Source organism: Anoplopoma fimbria, chromosome 17 (assembly GCF_027596085.1).
Source record: "Anoplopoma fimbria isolate UVic2021 breed Golden Eagle Sablefish chromosome 17, Afim_UVic_2022, whole genome shotgun sequence".
In the NCBI taxonomy this organism is placed as follows: Eukaryota; Metazoa; Chordata; class Actinopteri; order Perciformes; family Anoplopomatidae; genus Anoplopoma; species Anoplopoma fimbria.
This window is the reverse complement of record NC_072465.1, coordinates 18,258,882-18,274,570: the sequence shown is the minus strand read 5'-3', so window position 1 is coordinate 18,274,570 and position 15,689 is coordinate 18,258,882.

Sequence of the window (15,689 nt, the reverse complement as noted above, 5' to 3'; positions counted from 1 at the left end):
AAACAGTTCATTCAAAGGCTGGAAGAAGGACAGCCAGAATCCTGTCAGCCCAACATGACCCAAGACTAGACCTGAGTGTTGGTTAGTCTCCTGTGAGATTGAAATCTTCATCCAAAATGCTCCAAAAGCATCTTGCAGAACCCTTACTTGCTATTTGTGTTCACAGGACCAGAACCCAGTTAAACTCTCTCAGATGTGCTTTGTTCCCAGGGAGAGAGTTGTGAAGTCCTTAAGGAGACATCTGTGGAAGTGAACAGTCAGACACTCATAGAGCTGATTGACATAGGAAGAACACAGACACTTGTTCAATGCAGTTATGTTTCATCTGATTTCATCTGAGATGGAGACGATATCCCACAGCAGATGTCTGCATAAAAGTATATGAAAAACATATCTGTTAAATGTTGGTGTCATAGACAACGTTCTCCTTTTTTGCCTGGTCCCTGTCTAGGTGACACTTGTTTACTTCAAGGTTAAGCCACCCTTTAATAGGGGATGTGTGGTATATTTTCAGGTCTTGCACAATACAGCGAAGGCCCCACGTCTCTTTGTTTTAGATAAGAAGTAGATGTGCAGGACATCAGGGTCCAACGGGCAAAATGTGTAGAATAAGGGGCCCCATCCATGATCTGGACTTCAGCCCAAATGTGAATAACATGTACCCTATATAAGAAGGTGTGAGCGCCCGAAAAGTAGGATTCTCACATTCGACTCGAGACCTCCGGGCGCTCTAGACGTCCGTCATGACATGTGTTGCTTGTTTGTAATAAACTTCATTATACCAGCAAGAACAGTGTCCGCGGAGCATCCTTCCTCATCACTTCAACAGCACTGTCGCATGAAAGATACGACAAATTTGGCGTCACGAACAGGATCGGAGGTGGCCTCACGGTTTTCTGCTACAACTTCACATACGGTGAGCGCACCCGATTGAATGCTGGTCATGAATTGGGGCTGTTATGTGGAGTTGTTTGGTCACACCGTAAATTAAGAACCTTCTTGTTATGGACACGTCCTGTTGATTTGATGTTTAAAGTGAGGCTCCGTGCTAAATTAAATGTAAAAAGGGGGAAGATAAAAAGTGAAGGAAAGAAGTATGAGAAATACAAGGAATAGTTTAGAATAGCTTCATGGTAACGATAAGGTGTGCTAAACAGTATCGTGCAAGATTAATTGAAGAGGGGCCCTCAACTTCTTAACGGTAAGACACATGCATATTAGCCACTGCGTAACGATGGCTCTGACATAGTCCGGAATTAAGTTAGAAAGACAAAATTGGGGAAACCTGGATCCAGGTAATTTGTATAAATAAATGTAAAAAGTGATAAGGAAATAAGGAAATAAAGGAAATAAAGGAAAGGATCATATGATTGAGCCGCAAAATCGGATAGGATAGAGCCCTCAAGAGTAGGAGCATGTAGTATGGGCCGAATAAAACCTGGAATGACATCTGATGGTCAGTTTAATAACTGGAGAGTGTAGAATCACAATTCGATTGACTGTTCCCACTCTGACATTTGTTGACGAACGGTGTCTGATGCAGCCTCTCATCGAATATCTACATCTCAGAGGTAGCATAAATTTTATGAAAAAATAAGGAAATAGCGGCAATAAGCATGCTGTATGAATGAAGGGATCTAAAACTGGTGAAGAGAATGAGTGTGTGTGTTTACTTTGGGATGAGAAGAGAGGGGGAGAATGGGTGTGCGTAGGAGTGCTGCATGTGTGTGTGTGAAACTTGGCTGCTGATGTGTTCAAACTGTGTGCCATAAAATGCATAGGAAAAGAATAGATGTGTTAAAGTTAAAAGAAAGAAAAACACATTATGATTGAATAAACATGCATAGGTGGTGATTTGAGAACGGGACATTTAATAATTTGTAAGGATAGATATGTGGCCCGATGTATTGTGTAAAAAACTATGAGCTTCTTTTTAGAAGACGTAATGAATTAAATAAGTATTGTATAAAACTATGAGCTTCTTTTTAGAAGACGTAATGAATTAAATAAGTATTGTATAAAACTATGAGCTTCTTTTTAGAAGACGTAATGAATTGAATAAGGTAAGGTATAAAACTATGAGCTTCTTTTTAGAAGACTTAATGAATTGAACAAGTTAGTAAATAAAACATGAGCTCTTCTTAAAAGGGACGTAATATAATAAATGTTAAATGCACAATGAACTTCGTTTAAGAAGGGTAGCATTTGAAACCCCCCCTCACTCGTCTCAAAACTCCCTCTAGATGGAGGTCGGAATGTAGGGGTGTGAAGGCGTTCGGTGACACTTTCTTGGGAGTTACAGAGAATTCCTTTGCCGTTTGAACTGTTTGGTCCAGTTGGTGTTCACTAAATGCTACAATGTTTAAGTAGGGGTTTAATTTAGGAATAAAATGTATGATGCTGTTAAAGGGACCTAATGGGTTCACAAGAGACTAAATCATTGCCTGTTTCTTGTCTGTTATGTCATTTACGGTGAATGAGAATTGAGACGGGAGGCAAGGCAGCGGGCCGGCACATCACGGAGTGTGGCTTGCTGACGTCCAAGGGGAGGCTTCCGTTAAGTAATCTAAATAGCCTTGAGTAGTTTTAATTTTAGCAATTACTTCTTAAAGTACAATAACGAAACATAAGGAAGCCGTTATAATGGGGAAAAAGAACACTAAAAATCCAAAAGTAATCACTCCTGTTGATATAGTACAGAAGAATAATCCTTTAATTAGAGGCAATCCGAGGAATTGAACCACAGATTGAAGGACTTTTTAAGGCGGGTGTTTTAAGGATAACACAGGATCCCCAGAGCAACACGCCTTTGTTGCCAATAAAGAAGCCAGATAATTCATATCGCCTGACACATGATTTAAGAGCGGTCAATGAAGTGGTGGTTGATTTTCCAGCAGAAGTGCCGGATCCACATACTTTGTTAGCCCAACTTCCGCCAAATGCGACACATTTCACAGTGTTAGATTTATGTGGTGCGTTTTTCAGTGTTCCACTTAGTAGGGAAAGCCAAAGCTTATTTGGGTTCACGTACAACGGACAATCTTATGAGTATGAGAGACTGCCACAAGGGTTCAAACATAGTCCTCACATTTTCAACAAAATAGTGAAAGACGATTTGGAGGGGATAGAGCAGGTATTAAAAAGCAATGTAATTCAATACGTGGACGACATCATCATTTGTTCACCAGATGAGGAGACATGTCATAAGGACTCAATTAAATTGCTACAAATACTGGCAGAGAGGGGTCACAAGGCCTCTCTGAAGAAACTGCAGTATTGTCAGGAGAAGGTAACTTATTTGGGTCAAACAATAACGCAGGGACACAGAAGCATCTCTGATAGTCACGTGGAGGCTATTCGCAAGGCTCCAAAACCCAGAACAGTCCGAGAGATGATGACATTTCTTGGTATTGCAGGATATTCTTCAGCATGGGTTGAGGATTATGCTAGCTTGACGGGGCCTTTGAGAGCTATGATTAAAAGTACTGGGAATGCTAAGCTACACTGTAATCTGTCCTGGACACACGATGGCCTTTTGGCATTTGAAACGACAAAAAAGAAGTTGCAAGAGGCTCCGGCGCTAGCAATTCCAGACTACTCTAAGAATTTTGTGTTATATGTATCGACTTCTACTGGGGGTAAACATGCATGTGCAGTTCTTTGTCAACCAACGGGTACGGGGACGAGTCCTCAACCCATTTCATATTACTCCACGGCTTATTCAGAAGTGGAGCTAGGGTTACCACTGTGTTACAGAGCTATGGTGGGAGTTTCTCTAATGTACAATAAAGCATCATCTGTAACAATGGGTTATCCAGTGACAATTCTTACACATCATAGTCTCAGAAATCTTTTGAATTATGGTAAGAACAACTTGACTATGTCTAGGCTCAGAGACTATCATAGGCTCTTAGAGCAGGAAGATGTTACCCTAGCAAGGTGTGTTACGGTAAATCCAGCTGAGAATTTGCCAACTCCAGAAGATGGTGAGCCACACGATTGTGTTCAAGAAGCAGAGAAATACTCTAGGCTTAGATCAGACTTACAAGCTCTCCCATTGCATGTGGTGGACCTGGAGTATTGGACTGATGGGTCTTGTTATCGTGTGGGCGATAAATTAAGTGCTGGCTATGCGGTAGTAAAAGCCCAAGGAACTGGATTTGCAGTTGAGAAGGCTGAAGGGATACCACAGCCTGCATCGGCACAACTTGCTGAGCTGGTGGGGCTAACTGAAGCGTGTTTGTTGGCAGAAGGGAAGCGAGTGACGATATATACCGACTCTGCATATGCACATAATGTGTGCCACTTGTTTGGAGCAGTGTGGAAGAACCGAGGGTTTAAGAAAACGGATGGTTCGCCGATACAGCATCACGCCCAGATCATGAAATTGCTGCATGCTATGATGAAGCCTAAAGAAATAGCAATAGCTAAGTGTGCAGCACATAGGAGGGATGCATCAAGGGTTTCACAAGGGAATAGAGCGGCTGATGAAGCTGCAAGAGCAGTCACAGGAGCAGATAAATTGGGCAAAGTTCTTCTCGTCACGCATGAAGTGAACTTGGAAGACAAAATTACGCTCAAAGATGTGATTTTAATGCAGGAAGCTGCTCCTGAAATGGACAAACAGTTGTGGCTAGACCGAGGTGCCACCCGAGATTCTACTGGACTTTGGAGAAATCATGAGGGGCTGATACTATCACCTCCAGACCTGTTGGGTCTGATGATTCAGGAGGCGCATGGTTTAGCTCACGTTGCAAGGGGGGAAGTTAAGAGAAAGATTACAAAAGAGTATGGTTTTTGGGCACCATGTTTGCTTGAACAGATTGATTATGTCATAGGCAGGTGCACTATCTGTCTGAAAAACAATGTTCGGAGGGGAGTGACGGTTCCTCCTGGCCACATCCCAACTCCAAGGGGTCCTATGCGTGAACTAGTTGTGGACTATGTTGACATGATAAAACCGATTGAAGGGAAAAGATATATGCTAGTCGTTGTGGACAGATTTTCACGATGGCCTGAGGCTTGTCCAACAAAACGGAAAGATGCTCAATCGGTTGCCAAGTTCTTATGTAGAGAGGTCATAAGCAGGTGGGGACTTCCAGATCGAATATCCTCAGACAATGGGAAAGAGTTTGTGGATAAGACGGTGAAATTGATTTTGCAAAAACTAGGAATTAAACAGCGTCTTGGTGCAGTCTATCATCCGCAAAGTCAAGGGATGTGCGAAAGAATGAATGGTGTTCTGAAAAATCGTATTGTCAAAATATGCCAGCACACGGGGTTAAATTGGATAGCAGCGCTTCCATTGGCGTTAATGGTATGTCGCTCTAGTGAGCTCCGCGATTTGCATATGACACCTCATGAGTTGGTTACAGGAAGACTGATGCCAACGCCTTGTCTGCGGACAAGTGGGAAAGGTCCAAGTCTGGCCCTTTTAGAAGATGAAATGCAAACATATGTCACATACATGGTTAATCTACATAAAAGAATATCCACATATGTGTCTGACAGGCAAACTAAGGAGGAGGTGCAGGAGAAGCTCAATGAGCAAAAAAGGATCACAGTGCAACCTGGAGACAAGGTGTTCGTGAAGGTGTTTAGACGGAAGTGGTATAACGAACGCCGTGAAGGACCATTTGAAGTAGTTCGCAGTACTGGAACCGCGGTCCAGGTTAAAGGGTCTCCCACGTGGTATCATTTATCACATTGTGTCAAAGCGCCAAGTGAAGAGGCGCCACATTCACCGAGCCAAGATGTTGAAGGCTCAAGAGAGCCCGAGGACAATGTGGAAGAACACACACCAGAGAGGGAGATGCATGACAATCCCCAGAGTCAGAATTCAGAAGGAGAGATCGTCCAAGTTGTGGACAATGGTGATGTTTCTGTACATATTCCTGATGATGCCAGAAATGACTCGGCAGTTGATGGACAGGAAAGAAGATTTAGAGACATTGTCTTTCAACATGTCCCAGACCCAGCAGGACCTATTTCAGTTGCCTGCAAAGCGCCAGAGATATCAAAGGGCGGTGACTCCGCTGCAGGACAACCCAGGGATCCAGTTAGACAAAGGAGCCCGAGACCAGTTAGGAGAAGAGTCAAACCAAACCGTTACAAGAACCAGGGTTGAAGCAACCTTGGGGGAGTCAGTTCGGCTTCCATGTCAGTGTACAGAAGAAAATAGTGGTAAAGGGAAACTCAGAGTTCAGTGGAAAGATGGCCATGGTAAGATCTTAGATCTGTCAGAGACATTACCATTAGGGAAATATACATTACTTAATGACAAAAGGAGAGTGAAGGTTGAGGGAGACTGTAGTCTCTATGTACATAAGCCTCAACAGGAAGATCAGGGTGATTACAGGTGTACTTTTTACGATCGACATATTGGAAGTAAGCGGCCCGAGTTAGGATTTAGAGTTCGCATAGTGTCTCTAGTGATACTAGGGGGGAATAAGAGTATAGACCTCCAAGATGTTGGGGAAACAAGAGAATTGACAACGATGACATCAACTCTCCAGACGAAAGCTGGGAAAATGGAAGAGAAATCTACTCTTTCAATGGCAAAAGCTATTGAAAGTATAAATGCATCACATGTAACTACAAAGGCGCCTCAGGTGGTATCTATAACGTCACCTCCTTTGAGTACTGTGATCAGAGTTAGGTTAGGAGGAACAGCTTACCTTCCTTGTCAATGTGGGAGATGGAACAGTGGTGGTAACTTGCCTCCCAAATGGGAGAATAGTCGTGGTGAAGATTTGTTGTTGACAAGACCTGAAGATGACATTGTGCCTCGTGATCAAAGGAAGTATATTTTGTTTAATGAGATGAGGTGGAAGAAAAGTACAGATGATTGTTCCCTTGTCCTGCGTAATGTTACTCGGGAAGACGAAGGAGAATACATGTGTACTTATGTAGAACCGGAGTTTAAATTTGTTCCATATCAAAATTATTGGATCGAAGGTCGTGTAACTCGTAGAGTGTCACTCCTGATAAGAGATTTGGGGCCTATTGGAGTTTCTACGAATACTAAAGGGGTTCAGAAACAATTTACTACAGTAACTACTCCAAAGGTGATTAGTACACAGATGAAGCTTGTTACGTTAGTTCCAGAAACAACTAAGAATGTTCATGTACCTACCCAGGCTACTACTCTAGCTATGACTCCAAAGGGGATGAATGCTACAACAGTGACGACATCTGTGGCATCTACGACATTTGTAAATATAACGCAGACATCTAATATGACATCTTGGACATTTAAGGATGTGATTAATGCAACCCAGAAGCTAATGTCAAAATTAGAGCCTAGCGTGAACAGCAGTAATGACACTGTTGAAGTTAGAGAACAGAGGATAGAAGAGAGGTATGTAGAGTCATCTATGACAGCTCAGAGGACTATTTCAAACGTAGATAATAACTTTGTTGACTCTGATCAGACACCAGAATACATGATGGATCAATACCATACAGTACAAAAGAGAGACACTAAATGGAAAGCATTTGGGTTTGATCCTTCAGTGTTACACATCGCAGACCCTTGGGCAGGTAGGAACTTATGGTTCCAGCAAGTAACCCACTCTGTAAGATCGGTTGTGAAAACGGATGGTCCATGTCTGGTGAAAGTCCTATGCCGAACTCATGGCCTTCGATTTTAGAGACTATACCAGAACCACTAACCACTATGTGTCAAAGTTATGCATTATCATGGCTGTTGTATCACCAGCAGTCAGCAGTAGATATAGTGATGTCTTTGTCAGTGCATCTGTTTAGGCCTAGATTTACTTGTTCTTGGTTGATGGAATTATCATATGTAAATTTACTTGATCAGCATGAAGATATCAGAACTGCGTTCCCTGATGTAATGGAGGTGACAGAAGTGGGAGCTACCAGCTGTTTTTGTTCAAATACAACTTATGATGGGCCGGGAACGTTTATGGGGTTATCAGATTGTGATGACTATATGATGGACTTGGGTAAAATGAAACATGGGAATAGTAATGATTCGTATGAAGCATCTTTTCAGGTACCAGAACACAAAAAGAAGACAATTTTAAGGGTACATAACCAGATATTGCCGGGGAATGTGACTATAGGAAATTTCAAAGATATTTGGTGGGTCTGTGGTAATAATAAGGCATACATATTTCTACCATATGGGTGGACAGGATGCTGTTATATGGCACTGTTGAAACTTCCATATGAGGTTCTTACTATCCAGAAGGGAGTAGGGCCAGATGGGGTCCAATCCGATGTCGCTTCAAGTAGTAGGAAGAAACGTGAGTTGGCACAGTTCCACAATTTGGAATCTTACCATTGGAGAATAAGTATAGGAGAGAAGTGGGGTATAGGATTATTTCCATGGTATGGGGTGACATTCTTGGCAGATCACATCGACAACATTACCTACACCTTGCAGGGCTTTGCGAACGAAACCATAAGAGGTTTTGAATATTTGTCAAACACTCAGAGAAGCCACAGACTGACGTTGCTAAAACATGACATGGCTCTTGACTATATTTTGGCCAAACAAGGGGGCCTTTGTATGACTTTGAACTTAACAGGGTCGGCTTGCTATACGTTGATTCCTGATAGTTCTGATAATATGACTAGTGTCATAGAGGCATTGAAGCTCATAAGAGATGCGTTTGGCCCGTCAGAAGACGCGGGATGGTCTGCAAATGCTTGGTTGCAGGATAAATTGGGGCCACTAGGAGCAGTGTTAGTTCAGGTTTTGGTAGCGCTCGTTCTGTCGTTGTGTGTGATGTTTTGTTTTTGTACGCTGTTGTTGACCTTTGCAAAGGCTATGATAATTAGATGGGTTGGAGTTGTGCTGCCCGGCGATCAAACTCTGATGCCATTATTACACGAAGCTGACACGGACGTGGATGAGGATGACGCGATAAAGATCGAATTGGTGGAGGAATATCCATTTTGAATATCTCATATGATTATAATCCTATTATTTACCTCTGTTATTGCTTGCGTAGTTTGTAGTGTTGATTTTGTTTTGCTCTTTCGAGACTTTGTTTAGTCTCGAAGGGGGAACAATATGATTATGGAAACAAATGAACAATATGATTAATGGACAATATGATTTATAATTTCACATTTTTACTTATAGAAGTGTTCTTATTCTGTGTTTGATGTTTTAATTTGTATCTGTTCTGTATGCAAAAGATACTGGTTTTCTTTTCTTTCATTCTAGAACATATTGGGGGAAGACCACTGTGAGGGTGGTGGATTGTCAGGGACTCCGATGGGCTGAATGGATTCAGACACTTCAAACATGAAAATACGAATGGTCTGAAGGACTCTGAACGTGGACTGGCGATACAACATCCAGATTCAAGACGTCATCGACACTACACCTGAGTCAAGGCTGCTGAGAAACTGCAGCGTTATACAGTCTTATGTCTTCTCTTAGATGTTACATTAGTATTATTAAAAATGAATTTTCTTCTTTGTGTATTAAATGCTTGGGAAATGATGGTTTCTAAATATAATGGGACCTCGGATGTTTTCTTTTTCTCGATGTTTAGGGACAGTGGGGTAGGCAGGAAAAGGTCCATAGAAAGGTGCGATGGGTCGACCAGCCTGACTTTGGACATTGTTTTGTTTTGATTTACTGAGAGTTCCATATATTTGCTTAAGTCATTTCCTTACACAAATTGCTAAAATTCCACATTTCAGTGTTATGGAGTACTGCGTATGGTCGCCTTGGCAGAGGGACCGTGAGAGAATTTTCCTGTCTACATTGTTTAATGGATATTTCAAGAAAGATTAGCTGCCTGACAGGTTTTTCACTCTCACTTTTATACTCCGTACAGTTGCTTTAATGTTAAAAAGGACGGGTTGTTAAGTTTGTCATGATTATACACCTGTATGTCTCTTCTTTTCTTTTTTTTCGAGACTTTGTGTAAGTCTCGAAGGGGGAATATGTGGTATATTTTCAGGTCTTGCACAATACAGCGAAGGCCCCAAGTGTTTTGTCCTTATATGATAAGAAGCAGATGTGCAGGATACCAGGGGCCAAAGGGCAAAGGGTGTGTAGAATGTCGGAGCCCCATACAAGGTCTTGACCTCAGCCCAAATGTGAATAACATGTACCATATATAAGGAGGTATAAGAGCCCGAAAAGTAGGGAACTCACAGATTCGACTCGAGACCTCCGGGCGCTCTAGACGTCCGTCATGACATGTGTTGCTTGTTTGTAATAAACTCATTATACCAGCAAAACTCTCTGCTGTAAGTAATCTTTTCATTAATTCATTGAAACTCTCCCTGCCTTTCTTATCACTTCATCTGCATTTGGGTCTAATCATGGAATTTCCTTGAATACAGCCACCAAAAACATACATTTGACAATTTAGCAATTTTGGTGACAAGCCCTATTTTGCATTAAAAGGATAATTACTTTGTCTAACAATCCTGTTGCTAACAAAAAGACCCAAAATAAATCGAAATACAACACTCTAGCAGTGTAGGTTTTAAATATAATGTGCATCATATTCTCAATATTTATATACTTCTGAGGTAAGTCATATTGTGTCATATGTGAGCACCGTCTTCAATGAGTGCTCAACGTCCACATGTTGTCCCTCTGGGGAGAGATGTACTCACAGGAATCAGAAAAGGCCAAGAGAGCGCATGTAATCAAGCATAACAGTGTTAGGTCAACTTTCTGTCCCTCTGAACTATGAAGTCATCCTGTAAGCGTTGTGGTAGGTACACTGCAAACAGAGACGCATATACCTGCCCATGTAACTCCTGTAAAGAGCAATGAAATTCAAGTAAAAAGTCTAATTAATGCTCCTGAAAGCTGCTTTATTTTAGTCTAAGTTCTCAGGACATCGTCTGTTCTGACTAAAGTGCAGACAGTATCCTCTGCTTTTACAAGACTCTAATTACAAGAGTCTAATAACGTTTTAAGTAGGAAAGTTCAATGTGATTATTGGAGATTTATTAGCTGTAAGGCAGCGTATGTTTTTTCTCACACAGGCCATAAACAAATAATGGACTGCCTCTGTGATTAGTGGATCTGATAAACAAGCTTGAAAGCTTTTTAATTAGGGCATTGTTGATGAATGCCACTGTACGTATTTCATGGAGAAGGCTGCTCAACTTTACTAAAAGCCTGTGGCAGAAAATGTTGTGTGCTTGGAAACTGGAGAGAAGGATGTTGTTGTTGGATGACAGTTTATATATTTCAGTAAAAACTGTCTCATAACGAACAATGATATCAAATTACAGGTTGCACAACAAGGACCAAATGACTCTTTTCTCTGGTTCGGACAGAAGAACTAGATATAAAAACAGCTTGTTTTATATCTACTTGTAGCCAGATTAATTAATCAGCATAAAACACAGTTTTTCATTTCTACTGTTTTCTCTTTTGCCTGAAATCTCTATTTTTGAGCTTGCGGCTTGACAATAGTATTAATCACTGCTTTACATTCTCCTCTCCCTGTTAATTATGACTCGGGTAAAATGCTGTCGGATTAGACCGGCAGTCAGCTTAACCAGCCCAGAATATTTGAGTTTTTAATTGCAACGATTTAGGCCAAGGCTGTTTTCCAGCAAGAAGCCTATTTATTGTGAAGAGGTGACGCTATCTTTCATTTATCCTTTTCTTACAAATACTAACAATGCTATAGTCTTGCTTATATAAAGAGGGTTTGCTGGATGAAATAGAGGCATTGATTGTTTGACGCAGGTGGCAGCTGAGGCAGACTGTCTGTCTGACCAGACAGCGTTGGTCGTCCTCACACACTCTGTCAGCTCGGTGGCGTTCTATTAGATTCATTGTCGTCCCTCAGCCCCGAAACAAAGGCTGAGGCCTATTAAAACACATGCACTAAATCGAAGGAGGAGAATATAGCAGTTAATCACGGAGAACAAACAGGTCATTAAGCACAGCAGTGACATAAAACCCTGACGTGAGGTCCCACTGCTGACTAACTTGGAGAAACCGGACCTGAAGCGAACCTCATGGTCTCTGTCCTCTGCTCATAAATCAGCGGCTATTAAATCACCATTTCCAGGTCTGATGTGTTGAAATACGGGCAACCACAGCGTGGTGGCTCTGGACATTTTCACTGCCATTTCTTTTTTTCTCCTCATTCAGGCCAAACCTGAGCGTGAACGTGCATAATTCTTTGCAACAACAACAAGTAAAAACAGGCCATTTAAAAGGAGACTTAATCTACTTATGCAGGGCCGGCTATAGGGAAAATGTTAAGTATTTGTTAGTGTCAGTACATGTTTATGTGCACATGTGTTATTGCTTACAACTCTCAGTAAACTTGGTGCTGTTGCAACAATATGAAAAAGGTCATAGTAGATGGAGCATACAGTTTTTGAAATAGTCTGGTCTCCATTTGTAAATATTATATGTAGTGTCCCAGAGACACCAACAAGAGCAAATAGTTATTTCCTGAAAGTATTTTGTCAAACTACACAAAAATAATCTGAAAATAATAACAAAAGGGGGAGTGATGAGAACATCATAACATCTGTTCCTAGTTTGGAACAAACTGCATGAATATAAAAACTTTGTTGAAATAAAAGTTTAACAGTGCATGAAGCCCAAACCAGCCTTTGACTTCAGTAACATTTCAAATGCCAGACTTTACTTTTAATGGAGTATTGATACGTTGTGGTATTGCTACTTTACTGAAGTGATGGATCTGAATACTTCATCCAGCCCTGATTAAAATGTTTTGTGGTTCTCTGTTTTCCAAGCTCACGACAGAGTTGCTCGTGGTGACAAATGCAACTGGATTGCTCTAAATCCAAACACCATCCTATAAACGTGACAACAAACCCCCCTGGATGGGGTCTTTAACTCTCCACCTGTCCTCAGGGTGTAGCAGCTAGGACAGCTAGGTGGCAGGTCTAATCCTCCTTATCTTAATGGCATCCACCTCTATCTCTAGAGCGGTGGGAGCAATCGACCCTTTCCCTTTCTTTATCAGCAAAAACCACTTCCCTTCACAATCCTGTTGGTCACCCCCCCTCTGTCAGATCCCCCTCCCTCTCCATTAGACCGCTCGGCTGGTCTTTTTTTGCTCTCTGATGTTACCTCATCTTGTTGTGCTTTGTCACAGTCTTACCTAACTAGTATTTATTTAGAGATGTCTGGTTCCAGGAAAATCTAAAAAGCTTGTTGGGAGACGTGGCTGCTATTGAAAAGGACTAATGGCCCATGTTTTCCACAGAACCACAAGCTCACATACGTGCACACACACACACACACACACACACACACACACACACACACACACACACACACACACACACACACACACACACACACACACACACACACACACAACACACACACACACACACACTAACACCGCACACATCGCACACAGGGCGGCTGTGTACCTTGGCTCTGGGTTATTATCGTTGCCTTCTCATATTCCAACTGGAACAAATACCAAGCTCTAAAACAATGGAGTCAGATTAGACTTTTTAAGATCAGATAATAAAAAGCAGAGATTGACCAGATCATGTGGTAAAACCATGTTTTCTTTTCAAAACCCTCACATAGTGAGGTTTGTAAAACCACAAACTCTGGTTTCCCAGGACAATTGCTCAACTGAAGCTAAGTGTAGAAATTGTGTTTTAGCGGGTATGCTGTACTACTCAAAGTCAACATGTACGAAAATCAGTGTGCTTTACTTTAAAACAATATTCCCTTTGCTGGTTTTCCTACAGTTGGTTAACTTGAAGTAAATAAAAAAAACAATAGCTTAGCCTAAATACATTTGTAATTCTCAGTGTGTCTCTCTTTTTCCTCCACTGGAAACTGATGATATATTTCATTTTTTAACAGAAAAACTCTGGAGGGAAAAACATAGTGCCATGTCTCAGAATCCTGACTGTAATGTTTTAGGTATGATTTGATACGAACCTCCAGTTTTATACTGATCTCACTGTACTATTCAGGAGATCATTTTGTGTCCTGTTCTGTGCAGGGTTTTTCTCTGTGTGTAATTTGGTGTCTTTACTTTATCATTAGGAAACTGATGATAAGGAAATCTTTGTGTGGATTCGGGACAAACAACTGTTATTCGAGCAGCACTCTTGTTTACATGTTAATTGCCACTTTTTAAAAGCAATTTCCAAAGTTGTAAACAAAGCTCATTGATTTCCATTCAAGAGTCAGACAGAAGACTGCAGTCTGACTAAACAATGTTTCAACTGACAGCAGGAATACCATTTCCTATTGAACCCCACTTATCAATACATATAACTGTGTAGTCAAATAATAATAAATGACTCCAATATCAGACATTTGGAAAATGACTGTGATATATACTGAGAACAGCCCCCTAAATGGTCAGGTAAATATATAGGAGACCTGAGAATCTCACCTTTTTTTTTAAACATTAATTACCCGGAAATTAACATATTGATGCATGATCGATGATCGATGACCATATGCTCTTAGGTCTTCTTTCCTTCCTTTTGTCAGCTATTTCTGCACTTTGTTTGTTGCAGAGACCTGTAAATACGAAGGACATTCATTTAAAATTGTATATGATAGCATAGCATCATTTGAGTTGAACAGGAAATATTCTGCCAATCTGTCTGAACTCTTCTTACTGGTTTGAGGTGATTGGGCTTCAGTTGAAAAAAGGTGATGTCATGTGCGTTCATGCCAATCTGATGGAAGATCTGGAGCTGAAAAAATGAATCGACGTGATTTATTTGTCAATAATGTTTGGCACCTTCCTCCAAAACACAACTTTTCATTTCCTCAAAATAATTTATCTTAGGTGATATTTTGTTGTTTAGTAGAAATATGAGTAATATCACTTTTTCATGTGTTTTTGTTGTTGATGTGTCCGTTATCTGTGCTTAATGAACGATGAAGCGTTCTGGCGGCAGGCAGTAATTGCTCGGAGCCCAACAGTGGGGGTGTAATTAGAGAGACAGGGAGGAGTGTATGACTTCATGACTGCCACCGTTTAATGATAATGGGGTGCAACTCCACACTACTGTGGTCAACTAATCATACTGGACTGGCCTGGACAGCTCTCAATGCAAACGAGACGTGACTGGAATACTAAGCAGCAGCTCGCCCACGCAGTTCCACACCATTCGCTCCATGGGGGATCAGGCAGACGATTATGGCTGTGACCCTGCAACACCTGCAACACTGTCATTAGTGCCACCACGGATGGACAGGTTTAATGTAAATAAACTAATGTCATCAAGCCACCAAGCAGAGTCGCCATTTTCACAAGCACAGGTTGTCCTCTAAGAGATACAATGGGGAGAAAATCCGCATGTTGATCCATCGACCAACATTTAGCCTACTGTATGAAGGAAATCAGAGAGAAATCATGTTTGAAATGGGGTGGGCAAAATATTAATAAAAAAACACCTCCCAATATAATGTAGTCCAATGCAAACTCCACAATAAACACAAAGTTAAACTACAGACCATCTTCAGATGTGTCAAAATGGGCCAAGGGCCACTTTCCCGCTTCCAGCCCCTTGCTTAGACCACACCCCTCTTTGAACTCAACCTTCATTTTGAGCTCCACCACACACCTGTAAAGCTTCATGACTGCATCGTGCACAGTTGGGATGCTATATCGCGACCGCAAAATCTTTCCACAGGCATTTAAACACATGGCAAAGTACTCAAATCCACCTCTATGGTAGTTCCAGCTATA